The 24312-nt window shown below is 34.3% G+C and overlaps 1 protein-coding gene across 1 annotated transcript in view; it reads left to right on the top strand.

Annotated features, from left to right (window-relative positions):
- LOC126834279 (LHFPL tetraspan subfamily member 1 protein-like) overlaps positions 1-24312 on the top strand; it is a 137526-nt gene that overhangs the window by 14596 nt on the left and 98618 nt on the right. The gene's annotated exons all lie outside the window — the stretch shown is intronic.

Here is a 24312-nt window from a genome sequence, read left to right as displayed (position 1 = left end):
ATAGTTTTTACAATAATTTTAAAATAGTGTTAATTCGAGTTGATTTAATTATTGTAAGTACCTACTTTACATAATATGTGTATGTCGCCTTAAGCACAGAACTCTTCAAGACTGAATCGTTTATTTATTAACCATTATACTGCAGTAATCAAACGTCGACATTTTAAAATCGAATGGACGTGTACCTACTAGATTTTTTTAATTTTTTGTTCAGAGAAACAAATAATATGATTGCGGGGACAGATTGTACCTATATAAATATTTAATAATAGCGTGTACTCGTCGACTCGTCTTTTGTCGTGTAATTTAATCAAACGTTTTCTTTGTTATTGTTATTTTTCAGTCGGCCAATAAGTAGCCGATAAGAATTTGCAATCGTTTGCGAGCCGACGGTGTATAAAACAAATCTAAACGTACTCTTTTTTATCTGTATAGACATTTATGTTGTTTTTTTTTTTGTAATCTATACCAACAACAAAACGTAGTTTTTTGTCGACGATACCCTTCGGCGGGTTCGCGCGACCAAATTGATTAGCCATTTTATACGGCTCTGAAATGCATTTACTGCATCAGTAGAGTTACAAACGACTTTGGCCCAGCTGGGGGAAGGCGAAATGGTACGCGTGTGTGCTTTTTTCGAGTAGCCAGAAAGGTATCATAATCCAATCAGTGCGGCACGACCGGACGGTTGAAGAAAACAACTGAGGGCTGTTATTTCCCTGGAAAAACGAGATTTCGCTGTCGTTGACCTCGCCCAAATCCATGTACAATTGAATAATACGTTTACGGGTACACGAAAACAACAAAAAAAATCATCGTCTACATCCGTGAGTGTAAACATAATGGATATCCGACTTGCCGTATGGTTAGGTTTGTTAGTGTTACCTTTGAACAAAATATAAAAGTATACATTTTCAGCAAAATACTCTTATTAAAAGAAGTTTATGTTTTAAAAGTTGGTAGAGTTTTGGAAAACCAATCAAAAGATAAAAGTTTAAATATTGTCTAAATAAATAAAACTAAAAAAAAAAAAAAACTACAAAATTACAATGATTTTAAGGGAAAATGAGTGTCTCAAGTTAAGTATTTCATAATGTTTAACCGGTTGAAAGCTTTATGATGTTTCAATGTAAGAATTTCCAAGCGGTAGAGTTAATGCGCGTTAAGTTTTGCTGACGATGAACGTAGCATGTAATTACAAAATAAGCGGTTTAGTGTGAGTCGATTCCGAAGACTACGTTAATATACAGCTGATGCACACACACACACACATTTGTTTTCATTTAAAATATATTAATACATTTCGGCTGTATCATCATCGAAGGGGCGAAGGAGAAAAAAATTATCATCGGCATAATAACGAATTTCGTGATTAATGATATCCGTCGAAAATATTAGAGCTTTTTGTTTTTTTTTTATATATATATATATGTACATTTGCCAACAATAAATAACGCCAGTTTTAGAGCACAGCGGGGCGGGCGAGTCGGTCAGAATGATGGGAAAACATAATCCATTAAACGGATCGTACATCCTATGACGTATACAGTTTTTCTCCGTAGGAAAACGCATATTTTATCTTATACAAAAATACAATAATATTATATGTATATATGTGCTTATTTGTATTGCCGATAAATATAATAACGGTCGGATATTGTAATAATAGTAACGCATAGGATCGTCCCTAATTATTTTCCCGGCCCGGTTCGAACAATATAATAATAATAATTATAATAATTTTCGGACCCAAGACCGTAAGTAGTCGCAATGGTATTAAACCAATTAATATTTATCGTCGTACAGTATTGTTTTTATAACAATTAAGCAAAAATAATTGACCAACAAGGGTTCGAATAGTGCACGACCTATTTTCCGGTAGTTAAATGTATGTACAATTGAAACACCTATATTAATAATATTAAAGTCCAGTGTCGAGCATGATGAATTATATATTATTTTTAAGTCGCATAAAATTTTTGCAAAAGACAATTGTCACCGCTAAGTCAGTTTGCGTTCAACGTATTTCAAACGGCTATCGACGGAGAAGTTTTTTTTCTGAAAAACACATTGTGTAATATTATCTTTTAAGATGTTGAAACCAATTGTGGTTTCTTGTAAGCACATAAATATTTATTCTTTAATTTTGTCGTCTGTTAACGAGAAGCGAATTGTGTTTTTGATAGCCTCGCAGTCGTCTGGCCGATATTATATTTCAAGTGTCCATTATGCCGTCAACATAGGAACTGTCATGTTTAGTTATGTACCATGTACGTTTTTCCGTACCGACTCTCTTTGTCGTTGGAATCCGTTTAAGGCAACTTCCACACTCCGTTTCCCCGGGGAACGCCTCGACAGCCACTTGATACGTACCGCCGCACGTCTGGGGTACCTACTCCGTGTCTGGTGGCATCGGAAAATCGGCATCGACGGCAAACGCGAGTCGGCCGAAGGGGGAGGGGGTGGGTTTTTTCCATAAATTAGCCGAAACAATGTTTTCCCAAAGGGCACGTGCGCAACGTCCCGTTGAATAACCGTCACGCCGCCCCGCAAGAAGAATCGGTGTCATCCGATACAAGAGTACATTAGGTTCTTGAAAAATACTCGGGCATGCTATATTTTATGTACAAACAGAAAATGAACAGTCGTCGCCGGATCTAAAAAGTTTTTTTTTCTTCTCCGCAACCCTCCCTCCCCTATACGGTTTGCGTAACAAACACTTCATATGCTACACGAGGGTATACAACGGCGTGGTTGCTTATAAATATAATTAGTGTTATTGCTAACACTAATATTATGATCGTATACATTACATAAGTAAACAATACAGCTTCATCGTAAAATTTGGTATGGCACGTCCGTACTAATAATTGTTTGTATTACAAAATTGTAAATTTTCAATTGTTAATGATTTTAATTGACTACTTATCTTATATGCGTCCGAATATGTTCACTACAGTAACATGTTTATAAATGTATAGGCAGCATATATTTTACCTTATATGCAATCGATAACATTAGAAAAAGTAACCATGTAAACAAATATAATTTTATGTTGTACTTGTGTATTTCTCTAGTCTTTAGTACTAGGTATAGCTATCTATTATTTATTGCATGTTTATCGATCATTTGTGAAATTTCATTTCAAATTTCAAATTGTCAAATTATTATCAAATTCATGTTTTACAAACATGTTTTGCTCTATTATGCTATCATAATAGGTAAATAATACATAACTGACGATATTGAAGATCTGTGAAGAAGAATGTGAATATTATTAAATATCGGGCAAGAATAATTATTTTATAGGTTTCAAAAGTTTATACTCGAAATCAACAAACATACAAATTCATCGATAACAATACGAATATTTATATTATATATTATAATACATTCGCTGTATTATAATTACAAGTAGTTTTATGAATAATGCGTTTAACCAAGTAAAAGGTTTTTATTATTATAAATTTTGAAATATTGCTAAAAAATACTTACGATTACGTTTATATTGTAGATTTGAAAAATAACTTAAGGAGTAAAAACAAAAATTATGTTAAGTACGCTTTAAACGTGCGAAGCGACCGTGAAATTCATTCTATTCGGTTTGCAAGTTTTTCATTGACATTTATTAACATGTATGATATAACGAGGGGTTGTCTATAACTATGAGGTGTGTTTTAAAAAATAAAAACTTCCGTGGGTCACTTGGGGTGTTTATAAAACCTTAAAGCCAACATCGCGCGCAAACTTAAAAAGCGTTTGGCTAAGTGTACAGCTGTGTATAGTGCGAGGAGAAATATAAAAAAATAACATCACGGATATTGCCGGGACGACGACAGTGGCATGAAGGGGGAACAGGGCAGGGGGTTCGTTTGTAGTGGTGTTTGTGTACGTATACTCGATATACAATCATATAAGATTACGGCACACGTGTGTGTGTTGCGAACCCTTAGCGTATCTTGCATATTTCATTTGCTTTATACAAATAAATAAATAATATATACCTATTTATACATAATATAATATCTACGTGCGGGTTTCACTTTGCCTTTTTTATGATATTTTTATTCAGACCGCGTGTGTGTTGGCTGCAAAGATTTACCACGGTCGCATGCGGCCCCTTTTATATAGGGTTTTGGCGGTCTGGGGAAACTCTTAGGCGGTGGCGGCGGCGGTGGCACTCGGCAACAACAAAAATTATTGCTTGTTTATACGTTGACATTTATATAAGCTATCATTTTCCGCACCCCCCCCCCCACCACCTCCCCTCGCCCCACATATAAATCCTCCCGGCACTACTCGTTAAATAATTTCTTCTTTCGGTTTTTCTTTCACAACACCCCATCCCCGTCTGGCCGTTCTTTATCTATCACGTCACATCCTATTCAAACCGACTCGGCCTGTGTATACTTCACGATTTACGCTCACTCGACGCACAGCGTACAAAAGAATAAGGAAAACCAATGGCAATGGCGGTCGCGGTGCTTGTGTTGGCAAAACAGTACCCCCGGCGGACACTACCCGGGCCTTATACCGCGTGCTGCCGCTCTTGATGTACAGCCGTGCATTTGTTTGTTTAGACTCCCCGAAGACGATAATAATATATCCATATACATAATTTACGGGCGCTCGTGTGTCTGTACATTTTATATACATCCGACCTATAAGATCGTATACCGGGATGTAGTGGATTTAAATGACATCGGAACGGCAGTCCCCTACCCCCCCCCCCCACCCCATCCGCATTAAAATAAGCATAACGTTGTGAGCTCATGACCTCCGGTGTTGTCTTTGTCGAGTGTACTTGGAAAATGTCACACACACGCACACATATACTTACAAGCAAAACAGCTAACCGGGATTCATTAAAAAAAAAAAAAAAAAATACATTTAAGAGACAACGGACGAATGAGGGAAACGCAGTCATTACTCGTTTACATTGCAGAAAACCATCCGCTGTAACGAAATTGATATTTTCATTAATAAAGACGATACAATATTAGAATTAATCTTAAGCCTTTCTGGTCGCGTTGCGACGGTTGATTTAAATTCGATTTTAAACATTAAGTTTCCTATTAGTTCGGGAGAAATTTATCAAAACAACAATATTCGAGGACGATTATGTTTAGCTTTTGTATTTTTCTATATCCAATTAGTATTGGGATACAATTAATAGGGTTTGGCTTTTAAGGTGAAATCAATTACATGTACTCGACTTAAGAAAATCGCCTTAATTTTAACTAGACCTTATCTTTAACTCGGATCCTATCCCTTTGCCAAGGTACAAAATATTCTGAAATTTAATGTTTCCGGACAGATCTGCGTATAACTATGATTATGATTAAAATAACCAATGCGGTAATAGTTAAACTTACTTTCAATAGGTAATATATTATTTAACCCTCTAAGGAGTTAAACTCGTTAAAAAATATTCTCTATTCTATCGTCAGCTTGGTGCAGACAAGACCCAAAAAGGTAGATTATAATTTTTAACAAACACAGCGTAGCGGAACGAGAACCGAAAATATAGTGCACAGTAAACGTCTTAGTTTAAATATTTATAAACATTTCCGGTTAAGAACACTGTTATTTACACGACGGTGTTTTTTTTTCTGAACGGTACCAGTATATATTTTTTAAATCATCTGGCTAAGCTGTTTTACCCGAACAAAGACTGGAGATTGGTTAGTGGATGATATCATCGTCGGCCAAAAAAAAAAATCTTCCTTTTCCAGTAAAATTACATTATTAAATATTTAGCGTATTTTCGTCCGTGTTTATTTTATGTAAAGTTTAATACAAACAAAATAGATTTAACATTCATTTGTTTCAACGCAGTTTTCCCAAGATACTTTCTAAAATACTACTAAGTTTAAATTTTGATAAAATAGACTTCGCACCTTTTTTGTTTTTCCTACGTCTTACCCATTAATTTTAATACCCCTAGCTTATCCCTAAGTACTTGCTCACTGATCAAGTTATCAGATGTGTCAGTTTCAACGGGCTATAACAAATTGTACCGTGAAACATCAAGAGAGTGATTTTGAAGTGTCCCGTTTCAGCTTTAAGAATCATTTTGTAAAAAAACTGAAAAGTTTCCAAAACTTAAAATTTCCCATGTTAATATCAAATACAAAATACAATTCGCGAGCAAGTACTTAGTATATACAACGTTTTAAGGATTCCCTACATGAAAAGACTACTATCGATTGGGGTAGTGGTAAAGATTAAAAAAATGTTTTTTTTTTTTTTTAGACACAGTTTAGTATAATATATATACATTTTTTTGGAAGCGGTATAGCGATCCACGTCCGTCGGCGGGTAAGCATAACGCTATTGTAAGTTCTATTGTTATTATACACACTATTGGAATATTCGAGGATTTCACTTTGGAAAATCGGTCGCCGACCAACCGGCGCGGCGCTCAGCATGCCAAATCGCAGTTACCTACCTACATGTTATTATTATTTGCCGAAACTATGTTTGGTATGCGAAACCGTCGCCTTTGCGCACATCTTATACAGAAGGTACCCCGAAGGTATACAGATGTGCCATATATATATATATATATTTGTGTGTGTATACAATTTGCACCCATTGGGCGAGATCATATATATTAATAATTCAGCGACAACGATTCGTCTGGTAAACGTGAACACCTTTCCGATATGAATGCGTGCTCGCCGGGAACAATACGGGCATTGTTCGGGCTAGTTTATATATATATATATCTAGAGGGTGCGTTATATTGTGATTGGAATATTTATCGCCGTCCCCGAAGATACCCTATATAGGAAAATCGGGACGTTCAAGCTCCGCGACCGGGTCCAGTTTGGTTTTTGTCCGGGAGACGGTCCGCCTATATACGGACGAGTCCTCGAAAAACGCACCGATACAATATTATTGTTATTTCATAATTAATTGCGAGACCGCAATATAATTACATTAATGTTGCGTTCGTTTTGTATGCAAACACGACCATACCCGTTCTTTTCAATGCGCCGCGGTTTACAAAATATATTCTAAATATGGTCAACGTTATTGTCGTTTAAATAATTTGGATTTATTGATGTCCCCTCCTGCCCTCCCCCCTCTTTCTCCTCACAGCGATTTAACAATTTATCTATATACATATCAACATAACCAACCTAACCGGTCAGGGTTATTCTACAAAATTTAGTCGGATAAGATAAAAAGCGAACAAGTTTTACCTAGATAATTTCCAACAGGAAATATTGCCTAAACGAGCGCTAGTCGTTGCCTCTATCAAACTCTAAACATCCTCTATTATTTGCATCTTTTTTTTTTAGCCGATTCTATTCAGGTTTTGGTATCGCCCCAACGAGCCGCATATTGATAGAAATATTTTAATAGCCGAATGGGTTTGAAAGGTAATTGTTTAATGTGTGCAGTGTTACCTATAAAATGAAGGGGATTTTAAAACTCAACCTGCAATCTCGTGGTAAGATTATACCGAAGTTGGGAGATCATCGAATAGCACCCTTAAGCACCGTGTGTGCGTTCATAAAATGTGTGTGCACAACCCAAATAGTTACACTGATACTGAATCATTTTGTGCACGCTTAGCTATCAAATACAATACGTAGGTACTACTATGTGATTCGGCGAATGTTGGGAAACCGAATAATTATTTCACAGTGCCAATGTCGTCTGAATGCTTACGTTCTGTATTATTATATTTATATTAACACCTAATAAGATTTACTAGGTTATCGCATTACCGCTTTAGAGCATCTCGAGTTACCGCGGACGGGCGGTGAGGTCTGAGGTACGCGGTAAACACTAAACAGCGTAACGTCGTTAGAGTAATCGCATTTCTATAAGCGGAAATTCGTGTTTACCCGTGGTTACAAGGCAATTCTAACGGGCCTGTCTTTGTCACCTGTAAGAAAGCTTTTAAGGCGTACCTGCGCCATTCGGTTGCAAATGCCGATGCTATATTATATTACAACAATATAATAGTATTATTATTTTATTAGACACGAAATGAACGGCTCATTTCCATTTTTTTTTCGCCTTTGAATTTCGGTTTCTTCAGAAAATCCGAGCACGCCACCGCTACTCGTTGTCAATCAAATGCCCTTATCTTTTCTTCCCTCCGTTTCCTTTATATCTGCCAGTCACAGTGCAATAAATGACTACACCGGCGTTGAATAAGACTTGGCAGTTCATTTTCCCCTTTACAAACAACACTGTCGTGTGTGGTACATAATACAGCCGCGGTTGGTGTTCTACACGGTTTACACATTGTCTTTAGGTTGTTTTTTATTTGATACCTTGTCGATTGACTTTATGCGTAACGACTTTGTTTCGTTCGATTGCAATAATAGAGTAAACGCTATTGTACAATGCTCGCACGTTCCATAAGGATATCTTACCCAAGTGAAGCTTCGGACGTTATATGGTAGAGTTTAATAATTGTTGGTAGGATTTCTGGGGTATATCCGCCCAAATATGGATAATATGACAATAACGAAACAAAGACAGCATTATTGTATCAATTGATACGCAATGATGATAATATATTTTATGATAATGTATGAATCGCTGAGAATTGGCGAGTTATGAAACAGAACAAAAAAAAAAACCTTCAACAAAATTATTAATGTTTTATTGTAATAGAAATCCAAAAATCGTACCGTGTCTTCGCTATCCGCCCGGACGATGATGTTTCTCATCATTCATCATTAAGGCATCACGCGTTATCCTCTTTTGTAAAGTTTCATCAATTTCAGCATTATCTTCGACTGCGTTACAACGGCAACTGTTTTCCGTCTGTTGAAACTTTTCCCCAGACGTCTGTCGACGTGCACGCCTCGATAAATGAGACCAATAGTGTTAAGTATGACTTCCAATACCGTCGATGAAATATTATTCGCAACGGTAAAACGTTACCGTCAATCGGAATAGCTTGTGCATAACAAACAACAATATTATCAGTCTCGAGGTTTTGTTATCGCTTTGGAATCGCCGAAAACTTTATAATCATAACTTTGTATGTATGTGTGTGTGGATGCATGTGGTATAGCGACTCCGAGGAAACAACAACAAACTACTTACGAGTTTGGACAAGATAAACATAATGTTGTTTGTTAAGACTTTCTTCAGTCATACGTTATCGGCATGACCGTTTTTATTTTGTCCTCGGTGGTTTATCCTGGTAAAATAATAAACTTTTAATTTTAAGTTGGCAGCGAAATGCTTTCAAAACAAAAACATGTGATAATTAAAAATCAACCAAAGAAGCGAAACATAGTTACTATCGTCCCGTACAAAAATAAGTATATCGCTACTACCTATTTTTTTTTTATTGTTTATCAATATAATTGCCAATGGGATTTACAAATCTGCGTTGTTCACTCATACTCGGATGTTCAAACATGATATTATCAAGTATTGTAAGAGATCCGCAAAAAAAAGTCAATCCCTATTGCTGAGGATTAGCTGTTGTATTTTAAGATTTGTGTTATTCAAAATGTGTTGAGAGCCTAAGCTGTCAGGCAACGTGCTCGCATATTATAATATTCATATGCATTGTGTTCACCGAATATATTATAATCTTTTTCAGCGTATACACTAAAAAGACTTATTGTATAGAAAGTACAATAAGAGTTTTTGAGATGTATTTAATAAACGTTTCAAAAGTGATTTATTCAATTTAACTCTAAACGTACCCCGTACACAGTTACATTTTAATAATATAAGCAATAAAGGGTGTCTATATTGTAATAATCATAAAGCTGTATATTATATCATAGTATTTTTGTTGGCATTTTTAAAGGATTTCATTTCTGTTCCCCGCAAATAGGATAGAATAATATGAAGCACTAGCCGTAAAGTTATACTACACTATACAATATAACAGGCGAAGTGCTAACAATATCCTTTTTAGAACCGTATTCCATAATATACAATAATACAATATCTACCTAGTTGGATTATTAATGGTACTATTATGTATTTATAATTGTCGGGTTACAAACAAATTAAACCCGAATCGCTTACGCTAGACGCACAGCCCGGGCAAAACAAAATGGTCCCTTGTGAGGAAAAAAATCGAATAACCTTTCTTATGAAGGAAAAGGAATGACATGTCTTATGGTCGGCTGATTTTCTGTCTGTCGTCGCAGGAGATTCTCTTTGTTTTTTTTTTTTAAGATTCGATAAATGCCTTCCCCCGCCCTTCTGTATTGAGCACCCATCCAAAAAGACACATATCCACGTCAAAAGCTGTTAAGGAAGTCAAGGCGATACGCCTAGATAGCTGCGATATTGGCCGCCGAATTTTTCTTGTTCCACAACAATTTCAACTGTATTGCATTATGGTAAGCAGAGGAACAGTTTTGAAACGTTTTGCCCGGGAAATTGCTATTTTATGCAAATCCGCTAACCCAGTATTATATTTGGCAGCAGCGAGCGGTAAGAAAAAACGATTAAACCGCAACCGGGCTTGACGAGATTTGTACGTGACTGTTTATGTTGTTTTGGGGCTGTGCGGTTGAACTTTGCGCCGGCGAAGCGGTCACGAAAATTACCAAATGCAATTCCCCCGACAAGGACCTGGGTGGTGTCTCCGTTTTGAGTGGGCAACAGAAAAAAAAACCGTGTAAACAAAAAAGCTCTTCCGGCTCGCTCCGAAAGTAAATATTCACTCATCTTAACGTGTACTCCGAGTAACCTAATCTGACCTCATGTCGACCCGGTTACTGCCAACAGTGTTGTCGGGAAGTAGTTGAAGAAATGCGCTGTCGACAGCCGCATTGTATCATAAACAATATTGTAAAAATGTAAAAAATAAAATTTTTAAAAAATGTCTAATATGTTGAAAAATAACATAATCTAAAGTGCTAAATCTAAATCTAAAGAACTTTTTAGATTTAGCCCTTAGGGTCACACATTCAATTTCTTTTATATTTTTTTGATTGTGATTGTGGTTATACGATACCACAATTATTACCAATCGTAAAAAAAAATGTGATTTCAACACAATACCATTATGACTCAATGGGCTACAAACAACGCGTGCGAGACCGACGAAGCTGGTCCGGTTGGGAGGGCATCAGAAACGACTACACACCGACAGGGGTTGGTGACAACGGTAATTTCGTTTTTAATTAAATTTAATTACTCGATACCTGCAAACCGTGGGTTGGCCATATAGTCTGTAGCAACGGGAGCGGCAGTTGTTGACCCGTGGGTGGACGACTATAGTGGACTTTTAAGTCTTTTTAGGATAGGTGTAATATATATTTGCAATCGTCTGGACCGCGTGTCTCGACTCGACTCGGTTGTTTTACTATCGAAAACAAACCGTTTCCGATGGTAAAAGTGAAACGACTCTCGTCGGTTGTTTTGGCTCGAGTTTGGGGCTTTCGGGACGTGGATTTATTTTTGTGTAAAAGCGCGTATCCCGCACACGAGTACAGCAGTAACAGTCTTTGCAAAACACACACTTGATAAGTTACACGCGCGGTACAGTTGCCAGAGGCCGGCTCGTGTATAAGATAATTAATTGTTAAGGCGCGTTGACTCTCTTTTTCCCGGTCGTCCGGCCCACCTGTCAACCGCATCTTTCCTATGAAAGCCATTTTCTCACATCCGCCGCCGCCGTTGTCTACAAATGACTTCTAGTCCTTTTTATTTCTGCTTTATACACGACCAACGTTTGCCGCGAGCAAAGAAAATCGTTTCCAGCGGTTGCTTCCTTTGCGGCCGGCCAACGCGAAATTATGACACTTGTATAACGTCTAAACTGACGACGTAGTGTCGTCGGTGCTTGTCGTTTCGTTTTTCTTAAAAAAAAAAAAAATAATAATAAAAACTGTTCGCGTAGAGCTGAACTAACACAGCTATGTCGTTATCCAAAGAATTCTACTCAAATCACAAACATAATAATACCACGTTTAGGTAATAGTGTCTTGAGATAACAGTTTTTTTATGTTCTCACATCTTAATATGCCTACGTGAGCAATATTATGGTGGTGTAGGACTAGGGTGGCCGATCCCTTGTAGTTGGAAGTGTAAGGCGAAGATGAAGATCTTAATATGCCTACGTCCTATGCCGGCAGTAATAATTATTGTCTTGGAATTTTTCCACGTGGTCTGATAAAATGCTCCAAGCGCGTGACATAAAAATGAACGGCAGGTATCGTTTTACTCTCATAAATTCTAAAAATGAAATGGTTTATCAACATTTTATGAACAATATCAGACTCTTTAAGTCATCATTTATCGGTTTCGCAGAAAGGCGAATTACAGTTTACAATGTCTTGATTAGCATTTTTTTGATTATAATATATTTATTATATATATAGGTACTTTCTGCGAAAACATGGCCTACGTTTTGATATTCGTTAAATAAACAATGGTGACATCAGCTAAATGTAGGAATATTTTATTTAATAAAAAAAAGGACTCCACATCTGGACGTTTAATTTTCTCATTCCACCGTGAATACACAAGTTTGTACCGAGCGTTCAGTTGGTATTTCCATAATTAATGCGTTTTGAAGGTTATCCCCAATGAGTAATATTCCATAATTTCTTTGGTAGACAGTTTCAATTGTTCCGGGTCCGTATTCATAAATAGCTACATTAAAAATACAATTGGTTTTTTTTCTTCATAATCATTTAATTTCTCGAATCTCTTATATCCTATGCCCTACTAAAATAATATGCCCTCGTCCAATGATTTATACGGGTCAATATCGAGATTTCTGCGTTTATTCTAATATTATTCGGACAATACACACCAGTATACGTTTTATTCATACTGGCCTTAGTTTTTGGCATTTTGCTGGGACGTCAAATGGATATTTTATACAAACCGCAATATCATATTATGATTTTACAGCGTATAAATTGGCTAAGCTCGTTAAATGATTGACACAATAATAAGCAAAAGTCATTTTGGCGTTGACAAATATGCATGCATCTAATTAAAAGCTGATGATTAATTTCAGTTTTTAGCCTTCAGAGTCCATATACGTTAATGTTATATATCCTATATAGAATATATATTCATATACATTAACATATTTTAATTATCAGTCAAATTAATAATACTGTAGTCACAGAAATGAATATCCAAACGCAAAGAGTATGAAGTCACATCACATGAAAACCGTCCAAATTAATACCAGATATTGACATTTTATACAAAAGCCGTTTAGTTAAATATAATATTTTTTACCCACTGATCAATACTGTGATAACGTAGTTACAATTTTTACCGCCTTACATATGTATATTGCGGCGACAAGTCCTCAGGCTTAATGGCTATAACGAATTTGTATCGTATTATACAGACTTGCAATTTCACTTTATAGAACTCTCAGATTTTTTCTTCGCTACAATATGTGTAAGTGTGAAACTTGTAGAGAATGAATTATATAAAATACTTTGATGGCGAACATTGATATTAATATAATATACAATTACAAACTTCTTAAAAACCGTTTTTAGCGTTTGTTCATTAAAACAAAATTGAGTTCTCTTAAATTCGAGTTTTTACTTAATTAAAAACTATTTCATATTTGTTTCGATGTCATTACCATGGTAACTATGTATATTACTGTAGTAATTTAGTTGGGAAAAATATTAAAAACGTCGAATGAGAATTGAAATGCGAATTCAATTAGTTTTCTCTAATATATTTTCACAATAAAAAAAAAAACAATTATTGTCTGTCCATTATACATTTTTACTGAAGAGAGATTCGTTTTCATTTCAAACAATTTTCTCATTGTCACTAGGGACGGTGTTTATTCAATGCGCGGAATAATGAATAAATACCATATTGTATTTTGTATACTGCTAAACACATTTTGATGAGAAACATCTAAGGGCGCGGTACGGGACTGAGGCCGACTCTTGGCTCGTCAGCTCAATTCGCCTCAGCTCGGCGATCCCCTCTTTTCGTCTGTTTGTCTGACCTTTATGCATTAGTACACCATTCATCCGACCACCATGAAACTTTGGGAAGTTGTTGAGTACAAATAACTGACAAAGCATCAGCTAATATCCAATAGAGTTGTTGCATTGTTACATTTCGTATACTTCTATAAGTATTTTATAATGCTGAAATGTACATATGTGTAATGTCTTTGCATATGTATTCTATATGAAAGTAAAAAATACAATAGTTTTTTTTATCAACAAATGTACAAATGTTTGTATTACTTTCATTTTTCTTCAATAGTATTCATACATCGAGTTATCTACCAAAATTCTATACATAAAATAATATCGTGACACACACAATCGGTTTTTAAAAAAATTATAATTCTAATATTTCCAGAATATGCTTACTAAATTCAAGTATAAATATTTTTAAACTATCCTAACTAAAATATTGTAGAAAAGTTTCAATGACGATATTATTCAAAATTGTTATTTAAATATTTCTAAAATAATCCACCAAAGTTAATTTTAAACGTTTTAAACATAATTTATCTAAAACATCAAACCAATATGTTGTAAAAAATATAATAATTAAAATATTTTTAAAATGTAATAATAAAATTAAATATTATGCTTGAGTAAAACATTTTGAAAATATCAATGTTACGATTTTGATATTTGGGTACATATTATTGGATTTTAGAAATGTACAGAATATACTCATTTAATTTCTTTAAATAGATTAAAATCAATCAAAATAAACAACCTGAGCCGTAGGGCTATCGGTGTAAGCTGTTGACTAGGACTCTGATTTCCTTAGTAACAATTCTGACCACGAGATCGGATCCGCTATGACCAACAGGTTAATTTTTGCATTTTTTTACAATTTTTTTTACATTTTTTTTTTAATAGTAAACAATACATTTTTAGTTTGTCGAGAATTCAAGGCTAAACTTTACTTAACTATGGGTGCATTTTATATAATAAAACACAAATACAGGTCATTGTGTACACACCTAGGTATGTGTGACAACAAGGAAGTTTAATTTCCACCAAAGCCACTATTGTCTTTAATCGGTTTATTTGTTTTAAGTACACAACCATAAATAGGGCTCTCCCTATTTGCTGGTCGGTCACCAACATACCAACAGAGATTTAGGTCCGGACATTGTTTCGACCGGTAATTTAAGTCAAGGTTTGGTTTTACCCGTATCTACTTTTGTACAAAATTGTAGACCTTTTTTTTTTGTTCTATACAATTATTATGGTTACCCGAAAAAATACCTCCGCTGGGACTACCTTTACCTACGGGCTAGTTTTTCAAACACTCTTTAACGGACCGAGAAAAAATCACTAAAATTACTTTAAATAAGCTCCTCTAAAAAAGTAGCACGAGTGTTTTTATTTTTTACATTATTTCCTCACAAGTAAAATATGAAAATGAATTATTTACTTGTTTAGATACGTCATACCAATTGCATATTATTGATGTTTTTGCCAAAAAAAATAATAACACTGACCAAGTATTTGCCTAATTTAGAAATAATATAATATGCTGTTGATTATATTATATATTTATGTAAACACAACAGGAGTTGCTATCATTTGCTTTATGTTCAAATTTGACGTCTGACTTTCTCGTTTTAACGCTTCAACTTATTTATATCGTATAGAAGTTTATGCAAAAACATGTTTACTACATCTCTATAATGTCATAATAATTTTCCCCAGTAGCGTACATATTTACACCGTAACACTTAATCGAAAAAAAAAAACTTCTTGTCCGCGCTAACACATACATACAAAGTACCGCCGACGGTGTATTTTTACGGTTTATCTTGATTGAAAATTCACTTATTCAAAATCTGGACCAGAATATATATTTATATATATGCATAAAGGATAATAAAATCATCCCTACGTGCGCTTGGGGTCCACACTCCATTTTTGCATGACTAAACATGTTTTGCCACCATAATAAACGAGAAAATAAAACGTTTACCCACCGACAACTTTTTGGAAAAATACATCACAACTGTCGGTGGCCGTCGTCAACGCGCTTCGATAGAAAATTAAGCATTCATAATAACTGTGAACAAAAAAAAAACCGCATCTATTAACCAAACTTTTAATGCATCATATTTGGAAGAGTTAAAATCGAATTCAATCAACCCTTTCTGGTTTGTACGCGGACTTGGAGAAGGCATATTCTTTTTAAAATATTGTGTTATTATTTATTTTTTTCTGTGACTAGACCCACCACAAACTCTAAGTCGCTAAACTGATTTCTTCGTACGGACCTGAAAAGGGGTGGACCCTTTTCCTTCAAAATCTAGATAAACACCCGGAAAATGTACATCATTTTCAACTTAAAATCAGTAGCGGTTATTTCAGTTTTTTGAAAGGGGCATGCAAAAGTTTTGGCCGGTCCGTATTGTACTTCACTTCGCTGCGTTTAAATATTATGATTTGTTATGAATTTCAAGCGGACCGAAATCCGAATTGATGCGAGATAATGTTGGCTTGAATACAAGAATTATATTATACTTAATAGAAATGTGTACTTATTGAAACGTCTTGCAGACACGATTGTGGTAATGTTCGCCCCCGACCGTTATTTTGTTTGTTGTTATCCGATCCGGTCGCGCCGAGAAGCTGAAACCGCACACTCGATTCACATAATATTAGTGTGTATGCTACAATAATACTATGTATATATATGATCTTCGGGCGAGGTGTATTGTTTTAAAGGTATACGTTTTATACGCAATATATTGTGCAAAAAAGCCCCGGCGTATCGGCCACGTGTATTTTTCATTATGCCGGTAGCAATAACGTCGACAAAGCAAATAAGACTTCATATATTCCTTCGGTGCATATGGTATTAAGTTTTCACAACGGCAAACCGAAGCTCGTATACTCTGAGGCTGTAGGCAATTGTGCACGACGTAAGTCGATAAGTCGAACGCCCACGAACAACCATATATAATATTTTCGTTTAATGTCACAAGAAGAAATAATTAAAAGAAAAAGAAAAAATAATTACAAAATGTAACATGCACGTGTAAGCTGAGCCGAGTATATAATGTTTACACTGTTGTAAATTCAACAATTCCCATCTTAGATATTATTATGTGTAATATTGTTAAGTTTCGCGAAAGGAAACCTTTGGGCTACGACAGAATGTAACATTTTGTTTTGAAGTATATAATATCTGGCACTGGAGTGATTGAATCTCGCCGGGCAATGTTATTACAAAAATAATTGAAGATCTAGCTCACTACACTACTACGGGCCGTACGGGAAGTAAACGCGACTTGTAAGTCATATTATATTTAAGTCACAAGAGGACGGTACACACCCGTAATTCATCCGCTAAAAACGGTTTTGTAGGCGACACGCATTTACAGTAACAATTATCATATCCATTGATATTCATTCGTATACTCGCATACTTGTCCCGGGCAAAGCAGTTTTGATGGGAAAAACATTTGTAATATTATATCCAATAAAAGTGACGTCTGTTGCCGATTGTGCCCGTTATATTTATGCAGAAATTCAAAATCACAACGATAATAACAACGTGTGACAAGACATATTATTGTTAAAGCCTTATCGGTCTGACAAGGGGGTAGGAGGTTATAATTTCCCAGCAAAGGTTTACTTTATTCGTTTACTATGTAACTGTACTTCGGTGCCGCCGCATTTGTAATACCGGGATTACGCGTAAAATATATTTCAATATCGTCTACCTGCAGAAACAATTGTGTCGGAGGAGTGTAATCTTGATTCGCTGAAAAATGTATCAAAGACTGTTCGACGCAGTATTTTCAACCACGCCACTATTGCGAACAATACGAAACGAAGACAGAGCAAATGGAAGAAAGGATAAATAATATTACCATCGTGGTATCCAACGGGAAAATGAACTTTGAAAAAAATTCCAACAAAATCCGCCCACGATAGTATGCGTTGCAATGTGTGTGTGTGTACTCATGAGTTGAAATTTCGACTTTTTCTATTATAAAGATTTTCGTTTATACGTTTTGATATAAAAAAACCGAAATATCTCATAATACCATTTCAAGGTCAACGCCAAGCTAAAAGTGTATTTTTCTAATACAGAAAAACGTTATTAAAATATATACGCGTTACCATTTGAGTTTCAAAAATCGATAAAGCTCTAGAAAATACAAAAAAATAAAATAAAAATTTGAATATCGCCTCATATTATAGTACTATAACATAAACAAAAATGTTTTCAAAAAGAAACACTATAACTTTGCAATTATTTTACTAAAGTAAGCTAGTGTGGGGCGTTAAAAGAATCACTCGGTATATTAGGTTTATATTTTATAATAACCAAATTCTAATTAAGAAATATGTATGTTTGATTCGTACATTTTTGTTTTTATTCCCGAATGATTTTTTATTTTAAAGTACTAAATAATTGAAACATTTTACATTATTGTGTTAGAAAATCCGGGTTCAAGGGAAAGATCCAACCCGGCTCTAGCATTTAGACCCCTGGCTACCGTTTAGATAAAAAACACAGCGGTCGGGTATAATATGTATTTTTATTTCTAAAACGTGTCACCGCTGTTGTATTGTATTTCATTTGGAAATGTTATTGTAGTAACACGTTCGAGCAACGACAAATTCTTAACCCCGGATTTGTTTTTTCTTATATAACTTGCGGGTAAAGACGTTATTATTGAAATGCGACGGTTGCTCGTAAATGGATCTTGCTATTTTCTATCTCCGAATTTTGAACTAGGGTCAACGATTGTCGGTTTTGGAATCACATTACCGTCTCGTTCTCAGCTTTTACAGTGTCAGAAACCACATCATAGATTTTTTTTTACCAACAAAAATATCAAATGATTTTAACCTCCCACGCCGACCATTAAAGTATATTGAGTTCATTGTTCAAATCTAAATAATTAGGTACCTACTAGACCGACAACGGCGTTTCGTTTGGTTATTCGAAACGATCACCGTGAACGTTTATGGAATTTCGTAATTTAATGGTGTTTTTGATTAAAGCTGTTGAAATTATCTCTTTGCGTTCGTTAAAATACACCCGAGGTCTTTGTCGAGTACTTTTTGTACAAGTCGGTTCGTTAACCAGACCACGGTCGTCTTGCCTGGCTCGGTAGATTCGTATTTATTTATTCTTTTATCTCGATGAACTTATACACATAATAATAATATGCGTAAAATTTAAACGAACCAGCCGAATAAACCGGCGTTCTATAATCTACACATTTTATTATGTAGTTGTACATAGTTATTTGCTCTTTTGGCTTTTTTTTTCGATTTCTTTCTCCTATCAAAAATATATACTATATTTTGTGCTCTGTTATTTTTTTTTCTCTGAATTTATATATATACATATATAATATACACACATGTATACCCATACACGCGTGATGTGTGTGTGTACAATCATTAGTTTTCTTTTACAAGATTTTCAGTTTATAATTGGATTAGGCCAAAGTACAACAACAGCATAATACACTCTTGGGCTATTCCTTCCCCCCCCTCCGCATTCTCTCTCTCACCCCTTTAAAAACTATCGGCCAAGAGGGACCTAGCAAACGCCGACATGAAATTGCAACATTAAAGCGGCTGAATATTTCGCTATCCTTGGCAAATATTTACACCAGCTCGGTCCGTGGAAATGTAAACTGTTTAACTATTGCCACCGATGGAGCAATCCCCGGACGTATCCAATTACATTCTACAACAAGCAACGGCCATCATCGTAGCCGTTGTGTTTGGCAATTATACCCTCGACAAGTATTTTTGGAAGTACTTCCTGGAATTTTTTTTTTTTGTATATTATATATATATATATACGATGCCTGCCATTGGATTTAACCGAGTTAATTTGTATAGTATTTTTTGTTTGTTAAATTGTAGCCGTCTTCATACATTATGTATATATATATATATATATAAAATATTGTAATAAAAAGCTAGTGTGTTGATATAAGATATTATTATACATAATTTATTTTTATACTCGTACATACATACAAAGCGTTTAAAACGACCGAGCTTTTCCCGCCAACCCTATGACGTTAATGTACTTTATGTTAATAAGCACTAGACCCGACTCTGGCCATGATAACATATCGAATTGCACATAATATTATAGCAGATAGATACACTACGAGTGTGGCGTACATTCTACCTTTTATTATTTAATTAGTATTAGTATTTCGTCTAATGATTTAACTACATTGTTCTTGAATGGATTTGATTCAATATAGAAAATAATCACAATTGCTTTTAAAGCAATAAACAACCGAATGACTGGTTCAGTCATACGATTAATATACGGTTTTGTTATAATTGTTAAATATTTGATACTTTTTTATTTTACTCGGGGCCGTAGAAAAAAAAAATAAACTTAATCTGTTAAATGAAAGATAAAAGTAAAAACAATGAAAACAAAATAAGAAAGTAGTAAAAAGCAAATTTAAAAAAAACTACTAAAATAAGAATTGGAAAACTGGGATTAGCTATGTTGGAGGCTTTAACAATAAAAAAGACTTTTTTTAAAAACATTTTATCTTATCTAATTTAGGTAGCCTCTCTTCAACTAACGACAGATAATCGAAAACGCCTATATATATATATTTAACCGGTAGAAATTGTTTTCAGCTTAATTCTGTTTTGTTGAAATAAAATTTGGAAAAAAAGGCATAGGATTATTAGTATGGGTTTGGCTGCTAACCATGTTGAGCTCATAAGATTAAAACGCACTTAGCGTAGGCAGTTTAATTAACTCGAGGCGTTTCCACAATGTACTTTTAGCACATTTTTTTTTTTGTTTTTTCGTACCGAAGTGTTCATTAATTATTCCCCTTTGACAATATTACCATTCACGTTTAATTAGATTACTTTTAAGTTCAATGGAAACATTTTTTTACGAGCATTTTCCAACCAGCTTACTTCAGCGGATAGGTACGGTTTCGTTGTATTTGATCATTGTTTGAAAATGTATCCAACATTAATTGTACATTTGTACTAAGAATAATAATATCATACACATTTGCGTGTGAGCTTAAATATTGTATCATTGGCCAATTTAAATTATCAAACCTATGTGAGTTTTAATAAAGGATTCGATTTAATACTGTCTTTGTGCAATTCAAATATACACTACAAATCCAATGTCTATTGATTTTATCTACAGTCAGTTCTATATATTATGCGTGTAATACAAATTTTATTCCAAAAACAGTCGGAAATCGTTCGGATAAACTTATTAAGTATAAATGTAAAGCAATCGTAATTTAATTTTAATCCCAGTTCTCCAATATTGTTGTCGGTTTAACAATAGTTATAAAGTTTAAACTACTCAATTTATTATAGTTAATCAACATGCGCGAAATAAACCGTACTAAACTCCAATCTTAAATGGTCAAACCATTATATTAGGTCAACTGTTTTTAAAATCTAAAGTCAACAATGTAAAATTTAAAAATTCATATGATGTTTTAGTAAATGTTTTGACATATTATGTTATTAGTTTGTGTAAATGTTTACCTATCAATTTAACGATGTACCGTGTTCCTATAAGTGTCTATTTTCATTGCATTTAATTTAAATCTGATTTAAAAATACTAAAAAGTAAATTGACAAACTTTTGTTGTGTTTATAATATAACAATAATCGAGTTGATACTCGGCTAAATGGTTATCATCGCAGTACACTATTTTTTTTTTTATCCAATTTAATAACGTTACTAATAATAATCGAGTTTTATTGTTTTAAGGAAGTAACTCGTTTCGACGATAACGATGATTGGTTATTTTTATGGGAACAAGTTTTTAATTTTATACCCACAGAGACGGAATAAAAAAAAATACAAATGCTACCGAGTTGTTATAAGCAATAATTTTGGTCTAGACTCGTTAAACAATTTGGTTGGCGTCAACCGTATAGTACAGATATGACACGCTGTAAACGGTGACAAATGGAATGGATGTAATTCAATGTAAATAACGATTGTGGCCATTCGACCCACTTTTCATGAATGTTAGCCTCGTGGAAATAATTAATAGTTTCTTATTAATTATCGTAATATTATATTATAATATATCCTTGGAGTTTTTATATATTATATCGTTATAATACGACGTTAGCGGCATATTTAATACTTAAACAACTGAAAAAAAAGCCTAAAATAAATCCGTTGCAGATGTGTACCGGCAACGCTGATAAAAAAAAAAAATTTTAAATGTACATATCGTTCTTCCGGCATCGGAAAATGGTTTTTAGTGACAAACAAATGTAATGAAAAAAACTCCAACATAACGACCTCGATTTGTTTTGTTTCCATACATACTAATCCCTAGGTAAACATCGAGTGATCGACCATGATTATTATTTATCAACTTTAAACATTTAATACCAGAGCAGAAGTTTTACAAAAAAAATAAATAATAATAGCAATAATAATAATAATAATAGAAAACAGTTTTAAATGAAACGCTATCGACTAGTATATGGTCTTATAATTTCTTTCAAACTGTCAACATTACCAGATGGAAACCGATACAACCATAATGTCACGCAGGACGAGGGTATGTGTCGTCTTCTAAAGAGCTTTTTCTTTTCCATCGGTATCATCGACCAAGCGAAATGTGTGTGCCCGAAAAAGCTTTTTACTCCATCCGACCCGAACATTCGATAATGCTAGTTACAATATTATGTATACCCAATGGCATATCAGCTAATCCAACCGTAAACTGTATGGTTGGTCACCGCCTACATAAATCGTTGTAATATTATTAAGTGAAATCCCACCAATCAAAAAATACTCCTAACCGCTACCCGGCAAGTCTATATAATAAACTCAGGCGTCTATATTTTGAAAACCAGCTAAAAGACATTTTGAAAACGTGGCTACTGTGTTGGGAAAATCTCGGTTGGCTTCAAATAATCGCCCATCTGAAATAATTTATATTTGTTGTTTGTGAAAATTTTTGGAAATTCCTTTTAGTTGCGATTTTGAAACTAGACGCCTCAACTGTAATAGTATTCAATAATAATAGTTTTACAATTCTAGTCGAAAGTGTAAAACAATATTATTTATTTTTGGTTAACGTCTAATAACATATTTCATATCAATTCAATATTCTACTGACGTTTTTACAAACACCAGAAATGTATTGATTATTGCAATACCTGTTATAGTTTACAGACACTATATTGTGTATATACTAACAATATCACAAACCGTTAGTAAAAAAAAAAAAATACTAATGTATTTTTTCGAAATAAAAATTGTGAATAAAGTGATATATTGTACGTTTTACATTGTTAGTTTGTTTTGGACGGCCAACATAACAATATACTGAGCACGATTTCTCCATCAATCAATGACTGCGGGTTGGTGCGGAGACTAGTCCTACTTTTATCGCCGAGTACCTACGTGGGTTTTTTGCGCTCATGTTGTTTCTTTCCTCGAGATTATCCGTTATCTATTCAATCACTTTACACAAGCGGCTAGATGCAGTAGCGCAATGGGGGAAAAACCGGAAAAAACCCGATGTGATAGCCCCGGCCATACCGAACGTACCCGTCGAGTGGTAAAAAGTAAAAGTGAATTAGGTTCATTTTTTATGTAGAGTTTGAAATATCCCGGCAAAATGACGATAAATAGTCACAAGTAATCTGACAGTCACCGGAGAGGTTTTTAAATTTAGTAAGAAAAATATACATTGCATAACGCAGCTATATTGTACGTATACATAATACATCACATTTATTTTAAATTATTTAACATTGCCCCCTCCGAGTAATTTTTTTCAACGTTAAGACGTTAAAATTGTATACTTAGATGTTTTTTTTTGTTGATACAATGTTTACAATAGTTTTAACTAAAACTTATATACATAAAAAGTGTACCATTTCTAATTAAAATCTAAACACAGGTATTAATTTAAAAATTATGTGTTTTTTTTGTCTGTTTACACTGCACCACTTGATCAGCACATCTGTTTACAGACCACAAATAGCATCTAGTCGGTACTAAGGGGAGGTAAAAGTTTAAAAAAATCACTCCTTCACCACTGAAGTCAGGAAAAACCCTTTAAAAATTGTTCTAATTTTTGTTTAATATTTATTTTTAAACTTAATATAAATTGGTGAAAAACAATTATCGCACAGAGCCGAATTTATTAGGAAAAATTATTTGTCACTTATCTCCTCTTCCATAGGGGGTAAACGTTTTGTTTGTTTTTTTGTCGTATTTTTAGGACTCACGGGCAGAAAATTAGACAAAGGGTAGGTCTAATACGGGGTAAACCTAAAAATTGTGTCTACCGATTTATTTTTTTCTCATTAATTATTCATACAAATTATTTAAAGT

The sequence above is a fragment of the Adelges cooleyi genome, unplaced genomic scaffold (genome assembly GCF_023614345.1).
Source record: "Adelges cooleyi isolate 19-005CV unplaced genomic scaffold, UGA_ACOO_1.1 ACOO_flye_CR_arks_rails_tigmint_CR_PRNA_21, whole genome shotgun sequence".
NCBI classification, from domain to species: domain Eukaryota; kingdom Metazoa; phylum Arthropoda; class Insecta; order Hemiptera; family Adelgidae; genus Adelges; species Adelges cooleyi.
This window is presented reverse-complemented; position numbering and strand designations above follow the sequence as displayed.